Here is a 15374-nt window from a genome sequence, read left to right on the forward strand (position 1 = left end):
TGTCAGCTGTGTGACTGTGGGCGAGTCACTTCACTTCTCTGGGCCTCGGTTCCCTCATCTGTAAAATGGGGCTTAACTGTGAGCCTCACGTGGGACAACCTGATGACCCTGTATCTCCCCCGGCGCTTAGAACGGTGCTCTGCACATAGTAAGCGTTTAACAAATGCCAACATTATTATTGGAGGAGGGGTGGAGAGTGCTCCAGGAATCCGATCTAGCCTCAGGTCACCATTATTCAAAAGGTTCCAGATTCCAGACCCTCCCTATGCCAGGGTTTCAGATCAGCTCAAGATCTGCTAGGGCACCTAGAACTGTGAAGGAGCAACTCGATTAATCAATCGATCCATGGTATTTTTAAATGCTTACTGGGCGCGGAGCGTCTCGGTGTGGGGGAGGGAGACCAAAAACACGACACTGAAGTTCCTGGGGGGTGTCAGTCGGCTGACCGGAGCCGATCAGAACCCCGAGGGAATCGGATGCATTGCCGGGAGGGAAAGGGGAGCAAGGCAGCTACTCAGCTCCCCAAACTCAGATCACTTAGGCACCGAGATATGATAAAAAATCCCACCTCCACAGATTTAACTCAGTCCAAGAAACTGATGTCCCTTATACTCTCTTTCAAAACCAAATTCATTTTCCTTATGAAATATAAGGACACTCTGAGTTTACCAAGTAAAATGCCAAACTAAGCTTCGGTTGAAAAAAACACAATACTCCACATCAGTCAGTCCATCAGTGATATATCTTGTACAGTGATCCGCACATAGTAGGTGCTCAACAAATACTATCGAATGAAGATCTTGAGCACTTACTGAGCACTGTATTAGGCGTTTGGGAAAATAGAATTCAATGGGGTTGGTACACATAATCCCTCCCCTCAAGGAATTCACAGTCTATAGGGAGGGGGACAGACAATAAAATAAATTACGGACAGGGGAAATAGGAAGATGTTCTTCCCCTCGACTCTATTTACTGCCATCGTTCTCGTCTGTCCGTCTCCCCCGATTAGACCGTAAGCCCGTCAGACGGCAGGGACCGTCTCTATCTGTTGCCGACTTGTTCATTCCAAGCACTTAGTACAGTGCTCTGACATAGTAAGCGCTCAATAAATACTATTGAATGAAGAGAATAAGGATATGTTCATAATTGCCAAGGGAGTGGGGATAAGGCACTTAGTGAACTCCTCGCTGCAGGAACCTTACTTGACTCACCAGACGCTCCCAAAGGACAGAGCGCCAAGGGTCTGCAGAAGCTTTCAAGAAGGGGAATAAGCAACAGCCTAGGTCCAGGGAGTTTCACCTCACAGTCACCTCCAATTAATCAATCAGTTGCATTGGTTGAGCACTTACTGAGTGCAGAGCACTGTACTAAGCGCTTGGGAGAGTACAATAGAAGAGGATAGACACGTTCCTTGCTCCCAGTGAGCTTCCATGGGCTGGTTGTCAGAGAAGGTGAAGAAGGGGATGTCTCCACTTTCACCTCACAAAAACAGCATGGCCTAGTGGCAAGAGCCCGAGCTTGGGAGTCAGAGCATCTGACTCTGCCACTTGTCTGCTGTGGGACCTTGGGCAAATCACTTCACTTCTCTGGACCTCATCTGTAAATTAGGGTTTAAGACTGTGAGCCCCACGTTGGACAACCTGATTACCTTGTATCTACCCTAATAATAATGTTGGTATTTGTTAAGCGCTTACTATGTGCAGAGCACTGTTCTAAGCGCTGGGGGAGATACAGGGTCATCAGGTTGTCCCACGGGAGGCTCACAGTTAATCCCCATTTTTACAGATGAGGCAGCTGAGGCACCGAGCAGTGAAGTGACTCGCCCACAGTCACACGGCTGACAAGTGGCAGAGCCGGGATCCGAACCCATGACCCCTGCCTCCCAAGCCCTGGCTCTTTCCACTAAGCCATCTGCTTCTCAATAACACCCTAGTGCTCAGAACAGTGCTTGGCACATAGTAAGCACTTTACAAATGCCATAATTATTATTATTACCTCCTTTTTAACATGTTGTTAAATCTACCCTCAATTTTGCTGCCCCGACTCCAGTGAAATTAATACTATATCGAGGAGTGCCGCCTCTCACGAGATTGAAAGGCAGCCTCACATCCTGGTTTCCATTCAACCCGTCAGTCACCAGGCATCCAACCTGATTAGCTTGAATCTTCCCCAGCTCTTAGAACAGCGTTTGACACATAGTGAGCCCTCAACAATTAGTATGGTTATTATTATTACAGCGGTCCCCACTACTTAACTCTTAATTCCTTTCCATCTGCCACTCATCAAGGCTCCGTTCCAACTTCCAGGTGGGGCACTGCCATCCACCCCAGCGCTTAGAACAGTGCTCGGCACGTAGTAAGCGCTTAATAAACACCATTATTATTATCTGCTTGGAGCCTCCTCACTGCTTTCCCGGGATCCATTCTCCCCTTATCCGGAATCTGCCGTTTCCTCTACAGCCAAGCGGCCATCGCACCGGTCCGGGTTCTTGTCACAACTGGCTTGAGTTCTGCATCAGCCTCCTCGCTGATCTCCCAGACTCCAGTCTCTCCCCTCTCCAATCAATCGTTCCCTCTGTGACCTTGATTATTTTTCCTAAACATCATTCTACACGTATCTCCCTGCTCCTCAAGAACCTCCAATGGTTCCCCATTACTTTCCTCCTCCAAGAAGCCTTCCCAGACTAAGCTCCAGTTTTCCTCATCCCTGCCTCCCTTCTCCGTGGCCCTGACTTGCTCCCTTTGCTCTTCCCCCTCTCCCAGCCCCACAGCACTGATGTAGAGAAGCAGCGTGGCTCAGTGGAAGAAGCCCGGGCTCGGGAGTCAGAGGTCATGGGTTTGAATCCCGGCTCTGCCGCTTGTCAGCGGTGTGACTGTGGGCAAGTCACTGCACTTCTCTGGGCCTCAGTTACCTCATCTGTAAAATGGGGATGAAGACGGTGAGCCTCATGTGGGACAAGCTGATGACCCTGTATCTACCCCAGCACTTAGAGCAGTGCTCGGCACTCTAGAGCACCTTTCCAAAGCACTTGGTAGAGTACGGGAAGCGGCGTGGCTGGGTGGAAAGAGCACGGGCTTGGGAGTCAGAGGTCAGCGGTTCGAATCCCGGCTCTGCCACTTAGCTGTGTGACTGTGGGCAAGTCACTTAACTTCTCTGCGCCTCAGTTCCCTCACCTGTAAAATGGAGATTAAGACTGTGAGCCTCACGTGGGACAATGTGATGACTCTGTATCTACCCCAGGGCTTAGAACAGTGCTCTGCACATAGTAAGTGCTTAACAAATACCAACATTATTATTATTACAGTACAATAGAGTTGGTAGGCATGTTCCCTGCCCACAATGAACTTACAGTCTAGAGGAATTTCCAGTTCTCTCTCTTCCCCCTACTAATCCATTCTCTTTTCCCACTACCCCCAAATCCAAGATCCTCCTCTTTGTTGCTCTCAGAGCCACATGCACACTCTGTCTCACTCTTATCTCAGACCATCATTTCTGTCGGGAACTTCGTCCTCCCTTCTGGCAGGCCACTGCTCTTCCAATCTTCCAGGCCCTCCTGAAATCACATCTCCTCCTGGAAGCCTTCCCTGAATAATCTCTCATCTCCCCACCCATCCGCCACTTGAGCACTTCCTCCCCATCTCAGCCCTTGGGGACTCACCACCTTCTGTCAGAGCACTTATGTACACATTTTTATACTCAATTACTTCCTCCTATCTGTAATTTATTTTAGAGTTTGCCACTTGCCTGCTCTCTGACCATGGGCAAGCCACTTAAGTTCAATGGGCCCTAGTTTTCTCAGCTGTAAAATGGGGATTCAGCAGCGTGGTTCAGTGAAAAGAGCCCGGGCTTGGGAGTCAGAGGTCATGGGTTCGAATCGCCCGGCTCTGCCACTTGTCAGCTGTGGGACTGTGGGTAAATCACTTAACTTCTCTGTGCCTCAGTTACCTCATCTATAAAATGGGGATGAAGAGTGTGAGCCTCACGTGGGACAACCTGATTACCCTGTATCTACTCCAGCACTTAGAACGGCGTTCTGCACATAGTAAGAGCTTAACAAATACCAACATTATTATCACCTGTCCTACTATCTAGATGCTGAGTCCCTTCTGGAACAGGGACTCTTTCCAATCTGATTATCTTGTACCTCCCCCAGAGCTTGGTTATGGGTTTAGTACATAGTAAGTGCTTAACAAGTACCCCATTATCATTATTAGGAGAAATAGTAGTTCTAGCCCGAGTTTCAGTGATCCTTCTCAGCCTGGCATTCATTCATTCATTCATCAGTATTACTAGTAATAGTATTAACTAACTTGTGCATTAACATGGGCCCAAGCAGCGTGGCTCAGTGGAAAGTCCCCGGGCTTGGGAGTCAGAGGTCATAGGTTCTAATCCCCGCTCTGCCGCTTGTCTGCTGTGTGACTTTGCACAAGTCACTTCACTTCTCTGGGCCTCAGTTACCTCACCTGTAAAATGGGGATTAAGACTGTGAGCCTCACCAGATCACCTTGTATTCCCTGCCCCCCAGTGCTTAGAACAGTGCTTTGCGCATAGTAAGCGCTTAATAAATGCCATCATTATTATTATTATCTCAAAGATAGAGCACGGGCCTGGAAGTCAGAAGATAATAATAATGTTGGTATTTGTAAAGCGCTTACTATGTGCCGAGCACTGTTCTAAGCACTGGGGTAGATGCAGGGTAATGGGGTAGTCCCACGTGAGGCTCACAGTCTTAATCCCCATTTTACAGAGGAGGTAACTGAGGCCCAGAGAAGTGAAGTGACTTGCCCACAGTCACACAGCTGACAAGTGGCAGAGCCGGGATTCGAACTCATGACCTCTGACTCCCAAGCCCGGGCTCTTTCCACCGAGCCATGCTGCTTCTCAACCATGGATTCTAATCAAGGATTCTAATCCCAGCTCCTCCACTTGTCTGTCATATGCCCTCGGGCAAGTCACTTTACTTTTCTGTGTCTCAGTTCTCTCATCTGTAAACTGGGGATTGAGACTGTGAGCTCCACATGGGACAGGGGCTGCGTCCAACCCGATCTGACTGTATCCACCGAGCTCTTAGAACAGTGCCTGGCACATAGTAAGCACTTAACAAATACCATTATTATTATTATCCTCGCTATTATTATTATCTCCACATCTGGTGTCTTCACTCTGCATCCCAAAAGGACCTTAAGAGACTGAGGTTCATGGCCATGGCCACTCCCGGGCCCAAGCTGTGTCTCTGGGTTCACTTCAGCTATTTTATTTATTTATTTCCCGGTACTTGTTAAGCACTTACTGTGTGTCAAGCACTGTTCTAAGCACTGGGGTAGGGACAAGTTAATTAGGTCAGGCACAGTCCCTGACCTGCCTGGGGCTCACCGTCTTAAGTAGGAGGGAGAACAGGTATTGAAGCCCCATTTTACAATTGAGGAAACTGAGGCACGGAAACACTGAGTGACTTCCCAGTGAGCAATTGGCAGGGCCGGGATTAGAACTCAGTTCCTCTGACTCCCAGGCCCATGCGCTACTAAGCCACGCGCTTCTCACTTATTGTATTAGTTATCGGGGGATGCCCAATCCCCCAAGGGGTCCTCTCTGTCCCATGGAGTAAAGAGAGTTACTCTTTCTGTCAGTGAGAAGCTGTTCAAGACATCGATAAGGGGCAAGTGGGAGTGCAGGAAAAAGCCAAGGCTGGAAGAAAAGAGGGAGGTAGCCAACTGATAAAAGGGAGGAATAATTGTGGCATTTGTTAAGTGATGACTACTATGAGCTAAGCACTGTAATTTAGGTAATTTAAATTAAAGCACATGTAATTTAGGTGCAGTCCCTGTCCCACATGGGGCTCACAGTCTAAGGCCAAAGGAAGGCAGATATTTCATCCCCATATAGGAAACTGAGGCCCAGAGAAGTGAAGCGACTTGCCCAGACAGCAGGCAACTGCAATTAGAACCCCTGACTCCCTGGTCAGTGCTCTGTGCACTACTGCTTGCTTCTTCCCCGAGGAGAAGGGATTGGAGAGATGGATTTCAGGGAAATCAAATGAATCATTTTACTTCCCTCAGTGTTACTTGGAGTATGAGGCAAATTCGTGTGAGGGAAATGCGGAGGATGAATCTGGAACTCCTCCGACCCCAACTACTCTAGACTGTGAGCTCGCTGTGGGCAGGGAATGTGTCTGATGTTATGTTGTACTCTCCCACATGCTTAGGAAAGTGCTTTACACATAGTAAGCGCTCAATAAATACAATTATTAATAATAATACTGCCTGCCAATCACCTCACTACTCAATTTGAAAGTTGTTGTCTGCTGTCTTCAGTAATCCTTTCTTTCCTCCAAAAATTATACGCCTACCTCTCCTTATTTTTTCAGCAGTCATGATGAGAAGCCATTTGAGTCAGCACTGTCTGCTTTTCCAGATAAAGGCCCTTGGGGGATAAGAGTGGGAAGTTGGAGGAAGGAAGAGAAACCTCTGGGACAAACCTTACCCTAAATTCAAGAAGGCTTGTTGTTCTATTGCCCTGACCAATCACTTATCACTTCCAGTATCAGCTATTTCCATGGTTTTACAAAGCACAAGATGTCAGAGTCCCTATCTACTAAATCATCCGTGGAATTCCGTGGAAAAGCCCTAATAACTGGATAATTGCCAACTGAATCTATGTATTTTTCCTACAGTTCAAAAAACAAGGTAGGGGGAGTGTGGCCGAGCAGAGAAGAGTAAGCCTCATTCCACACCCAGCAAATACTATTAGCCTTTAGTGGTCCCTACTCATGTAAACTCTGTTGGGTGTGCCTGGAGACACACAAACATTTCCATTCATAAATAACTTTTTTTAAGAATTAATCATAATGCAAACTTTGAGTCCATTAGTTAAAACTGACACTTTTATACCACTGGGAGAAAACAAAGTCTAGGTAACACTATTTAAAATGCCTCAACTGCGTGGAAATGACTCCAGATAAACGCCAGATCGTATGGCACATAAAAAGGGATGGAAACTGATTTGGGATTAGAGCACAGTAGAATTTAATCCACACTTCAGCTTCCCTTTCCCTGAAACATCCACTGTACTCCCCCGCTGGACTGTAAACTTGTTGTAGGCAGGGAACAAGTCTCCCAAGAGCTTGGTACAGTCCCCTGAGCCAGTGATTCATCGATCGATTGATTACAAGCCTCTCTGAGGAGTGGGTGATCTGGGTTGTTGGCAGAAAATGGCATTGGATCTCCCAGTTGACTTGGAAACACGGGTTAGTTCCTCTCCCCACAGGGGGTTGGAATGGGAACATTCATTTAACTCATTCAATCGTAACAATAAATAACAATTATGGTATCTGTTAACTGCCTACTATATGCCAGGCACTGTACTAAGAGCTGGGATGGGTACAAGCAAATTTGGTTGGTCACAGTCCCAGTCCCACATGAGGCTCACAGTCTCAATCCCCATTTTATTGATGAGGTAATTGAGGCCCAGAGAAGTGAAGTGACTTGCCCGAGGTCACACAAGTGGCAGAATCGGGTTTAGAACCAACGACCTTCTGACTCCCAGACCCGTCCTCTAGCCACTACACCATGTGGGAGGGGAGTGTCTCTATTATTGTACTGTTCTTTCTCGAGCACTCCGTAAAGTGCTCTGCACACAGTAAGCGCTCAATAAATACGACTGATTGGGATTGAGACTGTGAGCCCCATGTGGGGCAGGAACTGTGTCCCACCCTATTACCTCGTATCTACCCCAGGGCTTAGAAAAGTGCTTGGCACAAGGGGGCAGGGATTTGTCACTTTATTGTTGTATCGTACTTTCCCAAGGGCTTAGTATGGTGCTCTTAGTAGTCATTCGATAAACACGACTGAATGAACGAATGCTTCTCACTACGCCATGCTGCTTTTCGTATTTATTCAGCACTTACCATGTGCAGAGCACTGTACTAGGAGTTTGGGAGAGTACAATGTAACATTAAACAGACATATTCCCTGTGATAAGGGGAGGGACTTCACCACAAATTTTAAGACCCATGAGAGGCTGCCCATCCAACGGGTTGACAGGAGCAGCTGACTTTTCACTGCTTCTCACCATCCAGCTCCTTCCCGGGTACCAGGGAAGGAGTTAGTACGATCTCTCATCCTATCCCGACTGGATTACTGCATCAGCATCCTTTCTGCTCTCTCAACCTCCTGTCTCTCCCCACTTCAGTCTATACTTCTGCTGCTGTCCGGATTATCTTTCTACAGGTCACTCCCCTCCTCAAAAACCTCCAGTGGTTGCTCCTCAACCTTCGTGTGAGGCGAAACTTCTCACTCTTGGCTTCAAAGCTCTCCATCACTTTGCCCCCTCCTCCCTCACCTCCCTTCTCTCCCTCTGCAGCCCAGCCGGCACAAATCCGCTCCTCTGCTGCTAACCTCCTCATGTTTTCTTTTACGTCTTCCCACTTCTAGACTGTGAGCCCGTTGGGTAAGGATGTCTCTGTTGCCGAATTGTACTTTCTAAGCACTCAGTACAGTGCTCTGCACGTAGTAAGCGCTCAATAAATACGATTGAATGACGGAATACCAGGCAGGCAGGCGGTCCAGCTGTGGCCAGGTATCAGGACTGTATCGATCGGGGGGATCGGACCACTGTGCCCTGATTCAGCCAGGTTCCCTCGGCAGGAACCTTGGGCCTAGGCCAAACTAACCAGATATCATTCATTTATTTACTGAGTGCTTACTGTGTGCCGAGCACGCACTAAGCACTTGGGAGAGCACAATACAAAAACAAACGGACGCATGCCCCGCCCGCAACGAGCTTACAGTCTAAAGGGGGAGATGGACATTAATATACATAAATAACTTCATAAATCAATAAATGACATATACAACTATACTGAGGGAAGGGAGGATGAACGAAGGGAACAAGTAAGGGTGACGCAGAAGGGAGTGGGAGAAGAGGAGAGGAGGGATTAGGCTGGACGGGGGACCCGGGGAGATGCTACAGGAGGGTCCGATGGGCCCCAAGTCCCCAGCAAGCTTGCGGAGACGGCAGTGCCCCCAACCCACCCCCGAGCCCCCAGGCCCTTACCGGGGGGGTGAGTGGAGGGGCTGCTGGGAGGGTGGAAGACCCCAGCAAGGTGGGGTGACAGCAGGACGGACATAAATAAATCCCAGATCATCCATTTAATAATAATAATAGTAATAATGATGGCATTTCTTAAGCGCTAACTAGGTGCCAAGCACTGTTCTAAGTGCTGGGGTAGATACAAGGTAAGCAGGCTGTCCCTCGTAGGGCTCACAGTCTTGATCCCCCTTTTACAGATGAGGTCATTGAGGCAAAGAGAAGTTAAGTGGCTTGCCCAAGGCCAGCACTTGGCTGCTGGGTGACCTTGGGCAAGTCACTTCACTTCTCTGGGCCTCCGTTACTTCACCTGGAAAAGCACTCTAGACTGTACATTCGTTGTGGGCGGGGAATGTGTCTGTTTAGTGTTGCAGGGTACTCTCCCAAGCGCTTAGTACAGCGCTCGGCACACCGTAAATGCTCAGTAAATACGATTGAATGAATAAATAAAAAGGGGATTTAAGCCTGTGAGCCCCATGCGGGACAGGGACTGTGTCCAATCCGCATTATCTTGGATCTACCCCAGGAGTTAGTACAGTGCTGGGCACTGTGTAAGCGCTTAGTACTGGCTCAGTGGAAAGAGCACGGGCTTTGGAGTCAGAGGTCATGAGTTCGAATCCCAGCTCTGCCACTTGTCAGCTGACTGTGGGCAAGTCACTTCACTTCTCTGGGCCTCAGTTCCCTCATCTGTAAAATGGGGATTAAGACTGTGAGCCCCATGTGGGACAACCTGATTCCCCTATGTCTACCCCAGCGCTTAGAACAGTGCTCTGCACATAGTAAGCGCTTAACAAATACCAACATTATTATTAGTAGTAGTAGTACAGTGTTCTGCACAAAGGAAGCGCTCGATAAATACGATTGAATGAATACAAGGGGCTTTGAAGCCTGTGAGTCCCAGGTGGGACAGGGACTGTGTCCGACCCGATTATCTTAGATCAACTCCATCGCTCAGTGCAGCGCTGGATACACAAGAAGCGCTCAATAAATACGATTGACTGAATGAATAAAAGGGGATTCAAACCTGTGAGCCCCATGTGGGACAGGGATTGTGTCCAACCCTTATCTTGGATCTACCCCAGCGCTTAGTACAGAGCAGCAGTATGGCGTAGTGGATAAAGCCTGGACCTGGGAGTCAGAAGGTCATGGGTTCTAATCCCAGATCTGCCACTTGTTTGCTGTGTGACCTTAGGCAAGTCACTTCACTGTGCCTCAGTCCCCTCATCTGGAAAATGGGGATTGAGACTGTGACCCCCCGTGGGACAGGGACTGTGTCCAACCCGATTTGCTTGTATCCACCCTGGGGCTCAGTACAGTGCCTGGCACATAGTACGCACTTAACAAATATATTTACGTACTTAACAAATATAATTATTATGATCACAGTGCTGGGCACACAGTAAACGCTTCATAAATGCGACTGACAATGAATATAAGGAGATTCAAACCTGTGACACCCACGCGGGACAGGGACTGCTGATCTTAGATCAACCCCAGCGCTTAGTACAGTGCTGGGCACACAGTAAGCGCTTAGTACAGTCCTGGGCACACAGTTGGGGCCTAACAAATGCCACACATTATTAAGGAGCGGCGGTGCAGAGACAGGGCTGGGAACGTAGTAGGCCCTTAACAAATGCCATAGCTATTATTAATTATTATTATTAGGCGTGCGGCTAATGTCCTCCCGCCAGCCATCGCCAGTTTCGATTCTGCTGGGCCTGATGGTATTTAAGTCCTTCCTATGTGCCAAGCACTGTTCTAAGCCCTGGGGTAGATGCCCCTTGTCAGCTGCGTGACTTTGGGCAAGTCACTTCACTTCTCTGTGCCTCAGTGGCCTCATCTGTAAAATGGGGATTAACTCTGAGCCTCACGTGGGACAACCTGATGACCCTGTAACTCCCCCAGCGCTTAGAGCAGCGCTCAGCACATAGTAAGCGCTTAACAAATACCAACCTTATCACAAAGGTAATCAGGTTGTCCCACGTGGGGCTCACAGTTAATCCCCATTTTACAGATGAGGTCACTGAGGCCCAGAGAAGTGAAGCGGCTTGCCCAAGGTCACACAGCAGACAAGTGGCGGAGCCGGAATTAGAATAATTAATTGTTATCATGGGATTTGTTAAGCTCTATGTGCCAGGCACTGTACTAAGCGCTGGGGTGCTTACAAGCAAATTGTGCTGGACGCAGTTCCCGTCCCACGTGGGGCTCCAGAGACTCAATCCCCATTTTACAGATGAGGTGACTGAAGTCCAGAGAAGTCAAGTGACTGGCCCAAGGTCACCCAGCGACAAGTGGCGGCGTCGGGATTAGAACCCACGACCTCTGACTCCCAAGTCCGGGGGCCTTGCCACACTGGGCCACGTTGCTTTCCCGGAAACTTTGGACGCCCGGGACCAGCCGGGAGTCCGGACGGAATAATAATAGCGATGGTATTTGTTAAGCCCCTACTATGTGCAAAGCACTGTTCTAAGCGCTGGAAGGAAAGCCAGGTTCCTCCGGCCCGTCCAGGGGGGCCCAAGGGAGACCCCAGACCTCGCTCACCTCCCCGGTCCCGCAGTTCCTCCCGGACCCCGTGGGAAAAATCATAATAATAACACTAATAATAATAATAATAATATGCGACGTACCTCTCCTCTACCTAAACTGCGCCGCTGGGAGAATAAAGGGAGCTCCCGGCTGCTGGGAAAACTCTTTGATGACAAGTTCCAGCGCAGGACAGAGTCAGGAGTTGTTCTTTTTTCCTCCTCCTCCTCTTCCTTCTCTTTCCCCTCCTCCTCCTCCTCCTGGTCCTCTTCCTCCTCCTCCTTTTTCCACTCTTCCTCCCCCTGCTCTTCCCCGCCCAGAGAAAATCTCCCTCCCATGGCGAACTGAAGAAGTTTGAGACGTTCCCAGAGTCCGGCTGGAGGGCGGGATTAGAATTAGCATCCCAGTTCCCCCTTCCCAAGCCAAAAAAAAGAAAAACGGGCCTTCCTTCTTCAGCCCAAACAAGTGGCGCCTCCCACCCCACCACGGTCCTCATTTCATAACCCCCCATTCCCACCGACCGCCAAGCAAAAGCCCCCATGATCCTGGAATTGACTGGAGATCAGGGTTTTCCTCCGAGTCAACCTTGGAGGGAAAAAAAAAAAATAAATTGCATAATCCCCAAAAGTACCGTGGACTTTCACTGCGTCATCAGCCAGGAACATTGCTCAGGGAAAAGGATTTTATGACACTGCACTCCTACTTTTCATTCCACAGAATGTCATTTTAGGGGCACATTTCCACTCCAAGCTTTCTTGATTCACTACGGTTATGATACGTGAATAAATAATGTGTCACATTTCACTCCGTTGACCATAACTGGCCGCCTCATCCCTTCATTCCTCTCCCACTTTGCTCTGGATGCTCCTGCCGCCAACCACTCACTCATACCGTTTCCCCAGCCTGAAACTCCCTTGTCACCCAAATCTATCGGACTACATCTCTGCGTGTCCCAGACCTTCCTAAAACCCAGTATTCTCTAACGAGCCTTCTCCGATTAAAACGTCTAGCACTTTACTTATTTATATCCACTTATGTGTGCTCAGGCAGATGTCCGTTCAATTATTTATACTATTACTCGTAAACATTTTTGTCTGATTCCTTTCTACGGTGCATTGAATGCAGCAGATGCTCAGTAAACACCATAACTAAATTGAGGGTTCTGATAGCGTCCCAACCTAGGCATTATATACAACCACACAACTCACATAACTCCCACGTTCAATCTGCCCCCAAACCCTGTCAGTTCTACCTTCACGGTATCGCTTAAAATCCGCCCTTTCCTCTCCGTCCAAATGGCTACTACACTGATGGAAGCACTTACCTCCCCCGTCCCTTGACTAATAGTAATACTAATGATGGTATTTTATTAAGTGCTCACTATGTGCCAAGCACTGCTCCAAGTGCTGGGGTAGATACAAAGTAATCAGGTTGTCCCACATGGGGCTCACAGTCTTAGTCGCCATTTTACAGATGAGGTAATTGAGGAGAGAAGTTAAGTGACTTGCCTCAGATCACACAGCTGACAAGTGGGAGAGGCGGGATTAGAACCCACACCCTCTGACTCCTAAGCCCATGTTCTTTCCATTAAGCCAGGCTGCTTGTCGGCCTCCTCGTTGACCTCCCTCCCTCCTGTCTCTCACCACTTCAGTCCATACTTCGATGCCTGGATAATTTATCTAAGAAACTGTTCAGTCCACATATCCCCATTCCTTCAAGAACCTCCAGCGGTTGCCCATCCAGCGCCACATGAGACAGAAACAGAAAGTCATCCTCAGCGATATTTACTGAGCACTTACCGTGTGCAGAGCCCTGTACTAAGCACTGGGGAGAGTTCACTACTACTACTACTAATAATGTTGGTATTTGTTAAGCGCTTACTATGTGCAGAGGGGAATCAGGTTGTCCCATGTGGGGCTCACAGTCTTAATCCCCATTTTACAGATGAGGTAACTGAGGCACAGAGCAGTTAGGGGACTTACCCACAGTCACACAGCTGACAAGTGGCAGAGCTGGGATTCGAACTCATGACCCCTGACTCCAAAGCCCGGGCTCTTTCCAGTGAGTCATGCTGCTTCTCTACTTCACTCTACTACAGAGTGGTAGACTCCTTCTCTGCCCACCATGGGCTTGCAGTCTAAAAGAGGAGACAGATATTAATATAAATATACCATTTTATAAATATATCATTTTTAGAAACTACATAAGTGCTGTGGGATTGAGGGTGGGGTAGAACTGACAGGATTTGGTTCCTGAGAGAGAATGGGGATGGAAAAGAGAGCGATGAATCAAGGATAAAGCCAAGGTTATGGGCTTGGGAGATAGGGAGGATAGTGGCATTACCTACAGGTACAAGGCCTAGTGGATTGACCCCAGGCCTGGCAGCTGTAAGGATCTGGGTTCTAATCCAAGCTCCACCACTTGTCTGCTGTATGACCTTGGGCAAGTCACTTCATTTCTCTGTGCCTCAGTTACCTCATCTGTACGATGGGGGTTGAAACTGAGTCCCTTGTGCTCCCTTTAGTTATGTCCTACCTAATTATCTTGTACCTACCCCAGCCTTTAACACAATGCCTGTCGTATAGTAAACGCTTAACAAATACCACAGAAAAAAAGCAGGGTAGAACAGAGTTTGAGTGCGAAGAAAAGGAATTGTTTTGAATGCGTTTAGTTTGAAGTGTCAGCGGGATGTCCTAGAAGAGATGTCCCGAAAGCAGGAGGAAATGCGAGACTGCGGAGATGGAGAGAGGTCAGCTGAAGATTTGAGAATCATTCACATAGAGATAATAATTGAAACTACGGGAGCGAATGAGTTTTCCAAGGGAGTGGGTGTAAATGGAATGAGTTCTCCAAGGGAGTGGGTGCTCATTTCCTCCTATCTTACCTCACTGATCTCCTACTTCAGTCGAGCCCTCGCAATTCAGTCCTCTAGCTTGCTTCCTGTGCCTCCATCTCATCTATCTTTTCACCGACCCCTTTCCCATATCTCCCTCTGGCCTGGTACTCTCTCCCCCTCCATATACACCAGACCATTACTATCCCCACCTTCGAAGGCTTATTAAGGTTATATCTTCTCCAACAGGCCCCCATTTTCCCAACTTCCTCACCCTTCTACATCATCTATGCACTTGGATCTGACTCCTTTGGGCACTTGTTATTCACTCCACCCTCAACCCCGCAGCACTTATGTACATATCTGGAATGTATTTATTTATATTAATGTCTGTCTCCCCCTCTAGCTCCTCTCAGGATCACACCTGGAGAGTTTCTAGTACTCTACCAGTCTCGGCTACAGGAGGGAGAGTCAATCAGAGGCCTGTCCGTTCCATTCCTAGCTTGGGCTGTGGCTAGCATGTGGAAGGCAACCTGCTACAAGTGAAAATTCACCTTGGCTGGGTGGCACGGGACAGAGTCGAGGGCGGAGACTCCAGTTTACTGCACAGAAGAGGGCAATGGTAAACCATTCCTTCCTTTCTACCAAGAAAACTCTATGGATACACGACCAGAACGATTGCAGGTGGAGGTGGGGCGTCCTGGGAGAGATGAGACCATGGAGTCGCTGTGGGTTGGAAACAACTCGACAGCATAAGACAAGACACCCTCTAGACTCTAAACCCATTTTGGGCAGGGAATATGGCTACCAATTATGTTATAATGTATTCTCCTAAGCACTTAGTACAATGCTCTGCACACAGTAAGCACTCAATACTTACCATTGATTGATGGATAATGAAGAATCTAGCATCTGTCCCCGTCGACCCTGCCCT

General features: G+C 48.4%; 1 non-coding gene across 1 annotated transcript; it reads left to right on the top strand.

Moving 5' to 3' along the window:
• The first annotated feature begins 14846 nt into the window (after positions 1–14846).
• Positions 14847–14984, top strand: LOC114810421. The gene has a single exon (XR_003758121.1). It is a non-coding gene; the product is annotated as a small nucleolar RNA SNORA7 (small nucleolar RNA).
• Positions 14985–15374: the final 390 nt, after the last annotated feature.

This window comes from Ornithorhynchus anatinus, chromosome 3, assembly GCF_004115215.2.
Source record: "Ornithorhynchus anatinus isolate Pmale09 chromosome 3, mOrnAna1.pri.v4, whole genome shotgun sequence".
Taxonomy (NCBI): domain Eukaryota; kingdom Metazoa; phylum Chordata; class Mammalia; order Monotremata; family Ornithorhynchidae; genus Ornithorhynchus; species Ornithorhynchus anatinus.